Source organism: Camelus ferus, chromosome 5 (assembly GCF_009834535.1).
Source record: "Camelus ferus isolate YT-003-E chromosome 5, BCGSAC_Cfer_1.0, whole genome shotgun sequence".
Lineage (NCBI taxonomy): Eukaryota > Metazoa > Chordata > Mammalia > Artiodactyla > Camelidae > Camelus > Camelus ferus.
The window spans coordinates 42,136,943-42,151,225 of NC_045700.1; the positions used below are offsets into that span (position 1 = coordinate 42,136,943).

A 14,283-nucleotide genomic window follows, 5' to 3' on the forward strand; every position below is an offset into this window, starting at 1 on the left:
CTTAATGGTATTTTTTTCCAGTGGTAAGTTTTTCAGGTGGACAAATGCACCTGTTTTGTGATGTTCAACTATTTTTATATAAGCATTACTCAAATGTTGCTAGGTAAGATATTGTCTAAGGTCTCAGGGTGTCCTACCCATTCAATGTATATGTGCAGTGCAGCTAGCAGAGTAGATACAAGTATCATGAAAGATTTTTTTAAACTGTAGTTTGTGTTATTGGAAAATCCAAAAACATCAGATAAGTAATGAGCAGTATAAAATCTATATTCAATTCTGAAATCATATTGAAATATATCCACTTAGGAGACCTGCATAATTTTTCACTTCCTTGTGTTTTTACTGTATTGTATTTGGCTGAGTCATACTTAGTTACCTGTATTGTACCTGGCTGAGTCACTTGGAATACCTAATACCGGCCTAATAGGTGCTGTGTTTGTTGGTTATCTGAAACCTCCTAGAATTTTGGGGAAGGAATTTAGTGCTGCAGTTTTGAATGATGGAATTTCAAGTCTTCTGTTGTTATGATAATAAAGGATGATATAACAATAAAATGGTTCATCAATGACAGTAGTGAAATGTTACAGAGCTAATTCAGTTCATAAAAGCTGGAAATATAGATACTAAGAGTTTTTTTTTTTTTTTTTTTTAGTATTTTTTCTTCTTCTGGAAAGATTTTACCATTTTGACATAGTCTCAGGATGCAGTAAGTAATGAGGAGTCTTCCACCACCTATGGCATGTCAGCTTCTTTGTCTGACATCGTAGAACAAGGCCCTGCCCAAGTTGCCAAGCTGCCAGGTTGCTTTGTGTATATATTCTCCTGACTTATCATCAAGCCATAGTGCCATCCTCTACTTAGAATAGCTAAAGCCTCTTCAAGTTTTATCAGCTTTTCTTATTTCCTTCCTTCTCATAGTAACACATCCACAAGTATAGTTTGTTAAATCTTTTGTGTCTGTCCTTTTCTTTTTTCTAATTGAAGCATAGTTGATTTACAACCTAGTGTTAGTTCCTGGTGTACAGCAAAGTGATTCAGTTTATATATATATATTTTTTCTTTCTCATACTATTTTCCATTATGGTTTATTACAGGATATTGACTATAGTTCCCTGTGCATGTCTGTCCTTTTGTTTCTACTTTGTCACTGCTTAGCTAAGACCCTTATAACCTGCTACTCAGCTTTATTAAGAGCCCATTAGCAGGACTTGATGCTTCAGTCTGTGACGATATTCCATGCAAGTTATTCCCTAAGTTTTTTCCTGCTTCACGATCCTTCAGTAATCTTAACATTGTCTGCACCACCTCTGCTGTCTGCTTGCCGAGTATAACTTATTTGCCCATCCGTATCCATCACAGTGTCATTACACCAACCATCGATGCCCAGCCGATTGGTTTGCTAGAACATGCCACACAGAGTCTAGACTGTCACCATGCCTTTGCTTATTCAGTACCTCCTACTCTTCTTCCTAAAAGTTACCTTAATCCCTCCCATCCTCCCTGGCTAACCTCAAGTCTTATCTCCTCCTTAAAGTCTTGGTAAATCCATCAGTGCTGGTCCAACAGAAGCTACATTCACAGTAGGCTTTAAGTGAAATAATGTCGAGGGCTAGGTGAATTTGTTACACAGAGAGCGGTCAATAAATGTGTGTTTCTTCACCTCCCCTCTTTCCAATGTATCTCTCAGGATGATGACGCATTTCCAATTTAACCTTATAGGTGACTCTCTCGAGGACTTTTGAAGGCTCTCAGAGACGTACAAGTAATTTGCAAATTACAGTTAGTCTAAAAGTGGGGACTTCATTGATTAAAATTGCATGACGGGTGAGGAAGTGAGGGCTGAGTGGACTCAGTGCTCTCTTATGGGGTGTGCTGGGTGATCCTGACTTATAAAGTTGAAATTGATGAGTAACTGCCAAATACAACTTTACAGGGTCAATAAATACAGAATATTATCTTGAAATATCATTCTTGTGCTTTCAAGCAATCTGAGCTATAAATGATATTTAAACACGATGCCATATATATATATTCCTAGATTTGTTTTTCAGTATTAACCCAGTATTAGCTTATCTTTCATGAAAAATGTCTATTAAAACTAGTCCCTGTCCTTGATTTTTATATTTCTGAAATTCAGAATACTTTTTCATTACAATGAATTTTATTTTGGTTGTATTTTTTTAGAACAAATGATTTTTCTCAACCACTAAGTTTAAAATGTGTGCAATTAGTTTGAACTTTGTACTGAATCCCAGATATCAATGATGGACATTTTTGCTGTAGTAAAATGTAGAAAAATGAACATTCATAGCTTTCCTTTTCTTGAAAAAGTCTAATTCATGGTAAGTATACTGAAACATGCAGCTGGGATGATCAGAATAGGAAAGTGTTTTTGTTGTCAATGTGAAAGGAAGAGATCAAACCCGAGACTAAGAATGAGTCATACAGTGCAGCTTCCAGGTGCGCCCAGTAATGTTTATAGCAACTGAGTATATCAAGTTTTCTAAGGAAAATGAGAAACTAAGCACAACTGGTGGAGTGTGAAGCCCAAGATTGGTTAAATCTCCTCTGGCAAGAGTTCCTACCCTAACTTCTCTCCCCTGCTCACTGTGGGAATTGGGCTCCATTCGGCGGTAAGGTCGATACCTCATTTATAATACATTATAAACAGTGGTGTCTGAAACGGGGATGCAGTGCACGTATCCCAGTGCCTGTTGTTACTTTGCTTTTACACTGACTACACTGACTAAAGAAAATGCAGTAGACCCTCAACACACACGTATCCTTGGCCAAAATATGGAGAATGAAGAATGGATGAGGATATAGACTAGGATCATATATTTGATTTTTAAAAGTATTATTGTCTTAAAACAGTAGCATAAGGTGTACTGTTTTTAGTAGTAGATAAAATATATTAATATAATCGTGCTAAAGTACATCCCTTGCTTCTGTCATTCTTATTGTAAATTTCTGTGTCTACAACACTCTGAATAGGTAGTCATGTATAAACAGATACTACACACTCTTGGGAGTCTTATATTTAAAGAAAGCTAGTTGTGAATCCTTTTATAAAGTGAACTTTTTGTTAATCTAAAAATATAATCGTATGTAATGTGTTCTAGAATCTGAGACTTTTCTGGTAGATTTGCATAAACCTTGGCACTAAGGTAGTTGCTAAAGCTGGCTTTAATAAAATTTACATAGTCATATATATATATTTACACAGCAACATATTGCTAGTTTCCAAATAATAACTTATATGAATCAAGCATCATTAGAGTGGCATTTCAGTACACTGTTATTACAACAGATAACTCTCAAATGGATTCATAATTTAAATTTAAAGAAATCATAAAAATACTAAACAAAAAATAGATACACCATTAACCTTAACATAACTATTGTAGATAATTTCCCCAGTTTAAGTTGTGTACAGTGCATATATACATATGCACAACTGTAAACATATACCTGTGAATATAAATGTATATGGAATTATTTTTTCAGTATTTTCTAAAACTTTGCTTTACACATAAATTATATAAAAAGTGTATCATAAATATGCAACCATATTTGTATTTAATACTATTTAAAATATGTATTTTCATATTTATCTTGATTTTTTTGTATTTTCCAAGTTTCTGCAGTTAACTTGCATTTCTTTTACGATAAAATTTTTTTTGAAGGAGAATAGGTACAGAATGTTGAATGAATTCATTTTGCAAATCCAGGAGAAGAGTTTTGTCATCTTTAAAAAGAAAACCAAACATTTAATTAACTTTTAAACATATTTCTTTTGGAAATTCACTTCAATGTTGTTATTATTAATTTAAAAGACAAAATATAATAGTTCTGGTATTTATCTTAGCTTCACTCTAAAATAGAACATTTGGTGTATTGAGTTACATTTGGATACAGTTTGTCACTCCAGTAGTTTGTTAAAGGGGAATTTTCTTCTTCTTTTTTAATCCCTGCCACAACAACTTTGTGTCAGAAAGCCAATCAATTCTGTCAGGGACCAGGATGGTGCTTAAGAAATTGAAAACATTTCTGCTGGCAGGTTCACTATTCATTTCTGACACCCGACTGGTACAATATTGAGCACTTTAATTTATTGAAGTTGCTATTCGGAAAATAAAAGCCATACATTCTCCTACATGGAGCCTATTTCAACATTTCTTTATATCTGTTTGGACACAGTTCATAGCTTTTTAATAAAACATTGCACATTCATCTTTTTAAACTGCAATGTAAATGATAGGTAAAACCATTAACTAATTTGAATCCAAGATTCACTTTTAACATTTGCAGAAACCATGGGATTTCAACTAAGAGCATTTTGAATGTGTGATAAACTTAATTTTTATTTGGTTAGATCTGGTTACATTTTCAAACTTAGGGTATTTTGAAAAGAATTTAAAATGTAGATGCCTTTTTAAAAAAAGCCCACTTATTTGGTATCAAAATCACTATTTTTTTTTTTTGGCAAGGAATGAAGTAAAACCTATAGATATGATGGACACTTGGATGATTGCTGGGAACCAGAGCTAAGATGGTCAGAAACTGAGTCTTTAGAAAGAGCCAAGGTCAACGCAGAGGAACCAAGCTAAGTTCACAAACACAAAGTCCTAGAGAAAGAAGCATTTGTGAGGAGCAGGTACCATTTTGAAAGTGGATGAGGGGAGAAGGTTCTGGGTTATTTTAATGAATGGCATCAAAGTTTAGGACTTACTTTGTGGGCTGTTCAAGGTACATGGATGGATTAAGCTGCCATAATGGTAAAACCTCAGGCATGTTCTACTGGGTAGATTTTATTTTGTTTTGTTGGAGACAGTACACACAAAGATTTTTTTTCATTAGTTACCTAATTATGAGTAAATCTAAGAAAAACTATCCAATTTTGTAGAGCATGTTGGTAAACATCAGTAATAACTTGAGAATTTTTCAGAGGGCTCAATTTGAAATTGTCAAACCTTATACTCATTAAATAATACATTAACAATCCTTTATTTTGATGTGATATCTGAATCATTAACACCGTATGCTATTATGTGAGAGGATTTTAATACATTTTACCTATATGGGTTGCTAACTTGTAGTAAATTAGATGCTACAATTCTTATTAACTATGTCTGGTAGCAAATAATTGTTTTAGCAACAGTCACATAAGTGTAATTCATACTTCTCATGCAAAGATTTATTAAAAATATTATCCTTGTATATGAAATAAAGTAACTTGAAAATGTGTCATCTTTAAATTTACACTGGGTCTACATAACAGATTTTAGAATATGTGAAGGTGAAAACTCAATCTATTCAATTTGTTTTTAATACCCTCCCAAAGTGCAGAATACTAATGGCATACTGCTCCCTTCTGCGGTACCCGTAGTAAATCTTCTGTGCCATTACCCTCAACCGTGTGATTTTGAAATTTCAGGGTGCAGATTTTCAAGTACAGTTATAAAATATCCATTCCTGACACAGTATCTCTTGTTATACAAATTGTTTATGTACCTCTTGAGTGATTCTGATACGGAAAATCCACAGACCACATTTTGAGAACATCGTAGTGTTGCCAAAAGCTGGCCTCTGGACCCTGATTACCGAATTGAAACTGGAGGACAGAGTTTTGGATGAAGTAGAAAAGGCATCTTTATTTCTCTGCCAGGCAAAGGAGGTCATAGTGGGCTAATGAATCCAAAACTGTAAGCCCACTTGGGAGAGAAGGTTTTATGGTAAAAGTTCAAGAGTTCAAGGGTCGGTGCTGTTTTCCATAGAGATCGCATACAGGGTAACAAATGGTTGCAAAGTTATTCTTGATTTTGCAGATGTGATGGTCCCCTTTTTTCTGCTGAGTATGATGTTTTCCTCCAGTGTTGGGAGTCTCCTTATATTCTTATGCCTAGAGTAAAGGGGGCTTAGGAAGGAGGTCTGTGGAAAAGTGCTCTAGAGAGAAACTTGAGCAGTTTAAAGTCAGGTTGGTAAATGCTTCTAGCATATTAGGCAGGCTGAGGCCTGGGACCTCTTGCTGCAGTGTTTACACCTACATCTCGAACAACAGAATACAAAGAAACCACAAGGGTCTAAAAACAACTGCATGCATGTGCAGTTGGGGCAAGTTATAAACAACAAGATACAGAACACAGAAGCCTAACTGCCACTTCTGAAGTGTCAGGGGCAAAGGCAGGGCACTGTGTCAGGGGGCAAAGGTGGGGCACTTTGGGGCGTGATGCCTGTACATAGCAGGAGGTTGGGCAGGCCTCCCCCTCCTCTCCAGCCTAACCCTGGTCGGCAGGAGCATGAGAAGAGCCATCTAAACTATTATCCAATTAAGCAGTTACAAATACCATGTGGTCACTGATGACAATAGGGTCCTGCTCCGTTACAATTGTACCATGAACAGTGTGACAGTGGGAAACATTTAACCTAAGTATGAACAGTTAGCACCTTTTTCTTTTTGCCCATTTGGGAATACTATTTGCCCATACTCTCAAAAGAGTTTAGTCAAATCTATCTTAAGAAATACATTTATAGGTTTATATAACCTTTGTCTTTAGTCTCTTTTCTACCATAACGTTTGCTTTGCTAAACCAGGTAAACATTACCTTCTCTTAATTTCAGTGTTAAAAAAGAAGCAACCCTTACCCCAACTGGAAAGCATACATAACATTAGAATTAACATTTTTTTAGGAAAAAAGGAGTCTTGCATTTTGAAATGAATTAAGATATAATAATCAATTACTGCCATAAATAAGCCCTCAGAATTCTCTTTCAAATTTCCGTGAAGGTTTGTACTTTCTCCACATATATCTGCCTTTCTTATAATGATGGATAACAGAAATTAATATCCAAATGGGGATTCATATTTGATATATAAAAGTGTTTCTCTTTTACTTAAGTCAGCTGGAATTTTAGAGGATTATTTATGAGGAAATGTATCCTGAGGTGCAAAACGTTGATTTTTACATACTTTGATGTATAGAGTTTGTAGGTTAAGAACTGTTATATTCTGCCGGGTATAAGTACGCATGCAGTAAGCAACTGTTTTGCTGCGAATAGTGGTGAGGAGTATTTTAAGCATTCTGTTCACTTAATGTTACGAGCAGAGAACATCGTCGCTAATCAAGGGACCTTAAGCTCACTTGCTGTCATTCCAGGTGCAAGACTAAGTCTCTTGAGGAAATCTGGTAGGAATGATCTTCATCAGGGCTTCCTGAAGTGCGGTCTCCTAGACCAGCAGCAACAGCAGCGTCACCTTGGAGCTTGTTAGAAATGCAGGTTCCGGGGCCTCCCTTCAGACCCTGAGTCAGTGACTGCAGGGGGGGCCCCGTGACTGCCATGCGCATTTAAGTCTGAGAACCATTGCTCTGCATCAGTGGAGACGTAATCTCTTCTGTTGGGGAGTGAAGGGCCAGTTGTACCATAAGAAAGTAGGAAAATTCTCCATGACTCACCCCTCCTAAATGATACAGAGAAAATTCTTCATTAAGGAAAAAAAATCAAATGATCCAGCAAAAACCAAAGAAAGGAGTTGGAAGCACAAAGGGAACACGTGGCAGTATGGAGACCACAAGAGGCCAGCAGAGCAGTGATGACAATTCGGGAGGTAAGCAGGGGCAGCCAGTTGCAGTGCTGCACACACAGCAGATTGTGACCCATGGACAAAAACCCAAAAGGGCGAATGGAAAGGAAAAAAAAACTCCCTGCTTTTCCTTTGTTAGAGCGCCTCACTGCTTAGCATTCTTGGTGACTATTCATCTGTTTCCTTCTTGTCAACAGGCTGACAACCAGCACCAATCAACACTTACTCCTGTTTCCTTGTTTTTCTCCCTCCTTTGTTTTTCATGCTAAAACCTTCTTTGTCCCAAATCAGAGTTTTAGATTCTAAGAAAATTACCTGTCACTGTAGCAGAGATGTTTTTAAAAAATAAATACATATTCCACAGTTCAGAGCTATATAATATATTGCAAATCCTCCAAATAAACTATAATTTCTCCACTTTTGACTTTAAAAAGTCTTTAGATGTTGCATAACTGACAAAGATGTAGGGATACACGAGAATATGAATAAATGGGAGACGGATACGTTAGGAGTTTGGGATCAGCAGATACAAACTACTATGTACAAAATAGATAAACAGCAAGGCCCTACTGGACAACACAGGGAAACATATCCAATATCTTGTAATAAGCTATAATAAAAATAATATGAAAAAGAATATATATATATACATACTTTATATATATACATATATAACTGAATCACTATGCTGTACACCAGAAACTAACACAACATTGTAAATCAACTATGTGTCAATAAAAAAATAATAATATGAATAAAAGGTAGTTAGTGCCATGAAATATGTTGGTACTTTCCCCTCTTTTTTCTCTTTTTGCTGGAGGTAGTGGGGATTGAACCCAGTCTTGCTAAGTACACGCTCTACCACTGAGCTCTACACACCCCCTTGCCCTCTTTTTCTCTTTTCTCACGTGCTTCATTTCTGCCTGTTCACACACATTTACTTCTTGTAACTCTAGGGTCTTAGCTTTTCATTTTCAGTTCATTATCCCATGTCCTTCATCCCCCACTTATGACTTGTCTGTTTTGAAATAAGCATTTCCCCTATTCCTTTTTAATGTACTGTCTCACTCCCTCATTCACATATTCATTTTTTATTTCTTCACAGCCCCGTTCCTTCATCCTCCTGCCTTGGTCTCTCCCTGCTGGTGGTCTGTCCTCTCTCAGCCCTGCCTTGCTTAACTGTCTTTTGATCTTGCCCTTCTGAGCGCCTTCTCTTTTTCTTTTTCTTTTTTTGTTTTTTAATTTTCTTCTCCTTTTTACTGTTTTTCAAAAAAATAATTCATGCTCTGATAAAAATGCATACTGTATGCAAAGCTCTAAATGTCTCCTCATCATAGCAAGAGGAATAGTCATGGTTCTTGCTCACTGAGAAGGCAGCACCCATAGTGACTTTGGACTCTTGCCTCTCAAATCTGCCCTACCCATTGTCAGCCGAGCCCTCCACACTGGGTGGTAATGATTTCACTTGTTCTCACTCGTGTCACTGTCAGACTTGCCTCCTTTTCTTTTCCCCCCTCATGCCCCGTCTCAGTGTTCTCTCCTGTTGGACAATGGCCTTGCCTCCACATTCAAGACCATCGAAAGCTGAATGCTTCCTACTCTGTTTTCTGTTGTTTTGCCAGGAGGGACTTACCTGCTTTTCTGGGTCATACTTGTTTTTTTTTTTTTTTTTTTTTCAACACCCAGTGCCTGGCTCACAAGAGGAACTTAATGAATATTTGAAACCAAAGTAAAGTACATTCTCCCCACCCACTCCTTGTACGGTTTCCTCCCATCCTCTGTGTCCCGGGCACTTTTTCTTGCCAAGTTGTTTACCTGACTGTTATTTTCGTTCATTTTTCAGGACAGGATTTCCATCTCTGACTCCCAGTATCTTAGTCTGTAGTACGTAGCAGAAGTTCTCGAAACAGTTTTGCTGAATTAAGAAATAAACATTGAGTGCATCCATCATTTTGCCTGCTGGGGAAACTGAAGGAATATCTACCCAATTCCACTTTTGGCACTTGGGCCACTCTGCTCGTTTTCAGGGTGACGTGGGAGTGATGCTGAGGTGTTGTTTGCATCGGTTGAAGACGGCTCCGTGTTCTCTTCTGTTCTCTCACACACACGGACACTTGGACAGCCTTGGGCTTTATATTTAGCATAAGTGCTGATATTATCTCATATCTTCGTTTTTGTTGTCCTTTCCAGTTTGCATAGTATGTGTATGGTTAAGCAAGTCAGGGTCAAAATATGCATGAGATCCTCTTAAAGCCCACCATCATTTCTGGGGAGCATTGAGGATTATCTGATGAACAGTCTAGCTGGCCTTAAATGACCTTTTACGAATGCCTGATTGGTAGGTGAAAAATTTTCTTTGGACTTTTAAATCCCTGAAGTGTACCAGCAGAGCAGTAAAATGTGAGCTGTAGGAATTCTCTTCTCTGATGGGCATCACTCTGTGTCAAGTTTTTGATTTTAGCTCAATAACAGACTCCACCAAAACAATTTTGGCATTTCTTGACCACAGGTAGTTCCTGGGGCATCAGGGGATGAAACACAGTTGAGGAATTAAAACTGGAGACTTGCTTCTAGAATCTTTCTGTGCCCATCTCCCTTCACAGATCAGGGACTGAAGTCTAAGAACAGTCTCTGAGAGGGATGAAAAAGAATTGCATTCGTCTTGCTCTTGCAGTTTGGAGCATTTGGTTAAGCTGCCTGGCAACCTGGCTTTAAAAACTAGGCAGAAGACTTCAGGTTATTTTTCATTTATTCTCACGAAATTATCGAGAACTTACTCTCTTGTGAGAGATCAGAGATACTGGCTCTCGCCTATCCGTTCTTGTTGCTGCTGCTGCTGCTGCCATAAGAATATTTTTCTTACTCAGCCCTAGGTTGCGTGATGCTGAACAGAAGATGTAAGAAATCCTATCTCTTTCCTTAGGGAGCTTATATTCATAAAATGAGATAAACACACACACACACACACACACACACACACACTCACACTCTCACACTCTCTTACTCGCATGTAAAATGCCTTTTGCCTAATTCTCAAGGAGCAAAAACAATCTGCTTTATTTCTCTTACTTTTGGTTCTTTGTTTTCTTTCATTTTGTTTCTTCCAAGTAGGGATATCAAAACAGGTTGGCCTGAAATCTCTAAACCATAAAAATGAAGGCGTATATACTACTGTGGCGCACGAAGGAAATCAGGGTGATGATGCTGACGATAATTATCGACTGACATTTATTGAATGCCTTTGTATTGCCTCTAACAGTAAGTACTTACACAAAACAGCAAGGCAGAAGCAGTTATCCCTAATTTATGTATAATGAAACTGAGCCTCCGCATGATTAAGTGACTGGCCGAAGGCTACGTACGTGTAAGCTTCCTGTGTTCCTTTTGTCTGGCGATTTGGAAAACATCAGAAGAAAGCAGAATTGCTTGCAGAGAACAATACTGGGCAGTGTCTTATCAAGGACACATGGTGAAGTTCGAGAAATATTCTTGAGAGCCTATTTGAAACACTTTATACTTTCTTCTCTGAAATGAAAATTGGCCCGCTGAGTGTACAGGTGACGGCAACATCTGGTTTACGAAGTATTCACACTGCTGACCACTGTGGCTCACCAACTTCACCTCATGCACCAAATCAAGTATACTGAAGCCAAAATTACCTCTTTGGCTTCAAAACTTTATTTTTATATTGGTCTTAATAGAAAAAAAATAGAATTGGGAATTAAAGGTAATTTGCTAACAGGGCATAGATTCAGATGTATTGAATAGTTTTGAAAGCACTGTGATGTGGTTTATGCCACTCAGTTTGGACAACAATCCTGCGGGATGACCAGGATTTACACAGGTGGGAACTGAGAGCACTAGCCAAACCAGACCGTCAGTGGTGGGCCTGGAGCAGGAATCCAGGGGGCTCGGGGTACTTGCACTTCTCAGGGGTGCCTGGCTTCCTCCACAGCATGGAGTCAGAAGCAGCCCGGCCTTTAGTGTCAGGACTAGAACTAGCACGTTCTCGTGTTCGCCACGTTCTCCTGGCTAAAGCCAGTCACAGGGCTAGTGCAGACTCCGGGGGAAGAGACCTCACAAGCCCTTAAGGGGCATAGTCTGCTGGGGGCCAGTGACGTAACTGCCTGTTACATCACATACAGTTTAGAATCTTCTGATTAAGAAGGACTGAGATATAGTATATGTTTTTTGAAAGGTCTCTAAGAAGTTGGGTATTTACAAAAATAAACTTTAGTTAATGGGAAAAATTCTGTGATTCCTCCGATGAGCCAGGTGGGGAAAAAAAGACCCTGTAATTTAAAAAGGATTCTGAAAGAATCTATCTTAGCTATTTTTTTTTTCCTTTGGTTGGGTTTTTTTTTCAGTGAGGTTGTCACAAATTACCCATTGCTTCGTGTGGGATCTTCTTTGGGCAAGGGTCCAACATTTTCCAGCATTCTCTACTGGACATAAAGCCACGAAGAATAGTTACCTCGAAGAAATCACATCTGTTTTATAGAGGACACATTGCCGAAGTTACAATAAGCTAATAAGACATCTTAAAGATGAGATGTAGGTTTGTGTGTTACATGTGCAACTGTTCAGCAAGAGGAACCTGCAGTTCTACACTAAAAAATTAACTGTTGTCACTAATTTTACATCTGGGAAAGGCAATGAAGTCCTTTCCAGTTAAACATATAGACTGGTCCTGAAGGGGTTTGATCCAGAATTTGAACATTTATTTGCCAATTAAGTAAAAAACTTCCCTACCCCACCTCCCCCGAGTGAGACTGGCCTCTGTCGCGGGATGTCTAACAAATGCTACGTCTCCCTTGCTAACATCTCCTTAAACACTAGTCCGTTCTTTAAATCATAAATAAGAACCTCTGTGGTGCTTCGAGGTATAGCAAATCAAATATAACAGGACCTCAAAAGCAAGAATCTTCCCATTTAATCTTCTACCGATCTTACGAGCAGGAAAAGGAATTTTCTGGCAGTTGACACTAAATGGTAGCACTCTGCTCTAAATGCTCCTTTTTCAGCAGCCGGGCGAGAACGCACAGGGACCAGATAGCTATGAGGAACACTTTTTTTCTAAGAATGAGAGGAGTATGACACCTTCATCTCAAGTAATCTGTAGACCGGGAAATGTGAAGATTCTGGAAGCAGCTAAATGGGAGCCCAGAAAAAACTAATTTGAGGGAAAAATTGTCTTCTGGAGTGTGTGACCAGAGTACTCAAGTTTCATATAAGTTTCATCCTTGAGTATCTTGAAGTTTTGTCCCAGTTCTTTGTTCTTTGACTGCTTTACTTAGCAGTCTAAGGGATGTGTGGTTTAAGCCCAGAAGCGTTTAGAAAAAAATGAAATGCTGTCGAGTTGTTATTTGTGCTGAAGCCTACATCCTGAGGGTCATATGTAAGTTTTGGGAGCCTTAAATTCCACTGTCCCCACCTCCTGATTTCCGCTGCACCTTGTCCCCCTGCCTGTTCCCTGGATGACGGAGCACCTGAGACTGGGATGGTCACTTCGTGGCTGTACAGCAGTTATGTAAGGAGAATAAACTTCCCAGCCAGACAACCCTCGTCTTCCAGTTCTGCAAAGGTCTGGCACTTCTGTTGCTCCTATTTAAGCAATTTGCAGAGAGGAACCACGTTCACCTGAAACATATGATTAGAAAGTGTTAATTAAGGCTCTACGTGATTCACAATTAAGTCTCTAAATTTAACCTCGTGTATATCTAAATAAATGTGGTCCTTACCGTCTTGCCTCCCTATGGGTGGGTCTGCTGTGAATCCAAGCTCCTTTGCGTCTTAGGACCCCTGCATCTCCTTCAGCTCCAATGCCGAATGCCAGAGTGTTTCAGTACTCCCCTTAGATATTGCTTCCCTCCTGGACCCACCCCCATCAGTATCTTCTTTTTTTCCTTCTTAATGCAGTATGTATTGCAAACAATTCTTTTTCTAAAGTTTCTATGGGAGCTGAAATTTCTGAGTCTGAGAATGACTAAGAATGTCTTTAACTCACTTCACATCTGTAAGTCTTACGCTGTGTGCACATAGCTTAGCTTAGACTTATTTTCCCTCGGCAAAGACATTCTACTGATTTTTAGCATCTAACTTGATAATTAGATGTGAGATACCTGTTCCCACATTTCTTTTCTCTTTCTGGGAAACTATCAGTGAGGAGTGTTCAGTTTGTTTTGCTTGGTACTTAGTAAACTATTAAAATTTTTGATGTATTTTTTTCAATTATGTAAAAATTTCCAGGCTCATTTCTTGGGCTTGTTCTTACCCTTTCAGATTTTCTGTTATTTCTGCTTAAACTCCTATTATAAAGATGTCTAGATTTATTCAGTGGTTCTCTAAATTCTGGAGCTTTTCATTCATATTTTCTATCTATTCAATTTTGCGCTGCATTGTTAGTAAATTACTACTGTGGCTCTCCAAGCTATTTATGTTACTATTGTGCTGTATCTATTCAGTTACTCAAACTACCAATGATGGTTTTTAATTTTTAGTGATATGTACATTTTACAGTAATATGTGTTTAGTTAAATATTTATATAATATATAAATTCTTACGTCAGTGTTCTGAGATAGTAGGCAGGACAGTAAAGCAGCCAGTTTGAAGTGAGGAATTTAATCAGGAAATCAGTTACTTATAAATGATTAGCTTGACTGTTTTTTTATTAACACATTTACTTTCTCAATCTCAAGTA

At 38.0% G+C, this 14,283-nt stretch overlaps 1 protein-coding gene across 3 annotated transcripts in view; it reads left to right on the top strand.

The window, feature by feature from the left end:
- Positions 1-14,283, top strand: part of B3GALT1 (beta-1,3-galactosyltransferase 1) — a 490,368-nt gene that overhangs the window by 56,056 nt on the left and 420,029 nt on the right. The gene's annotated exons all lie outside the window — the stretch shown is intronic.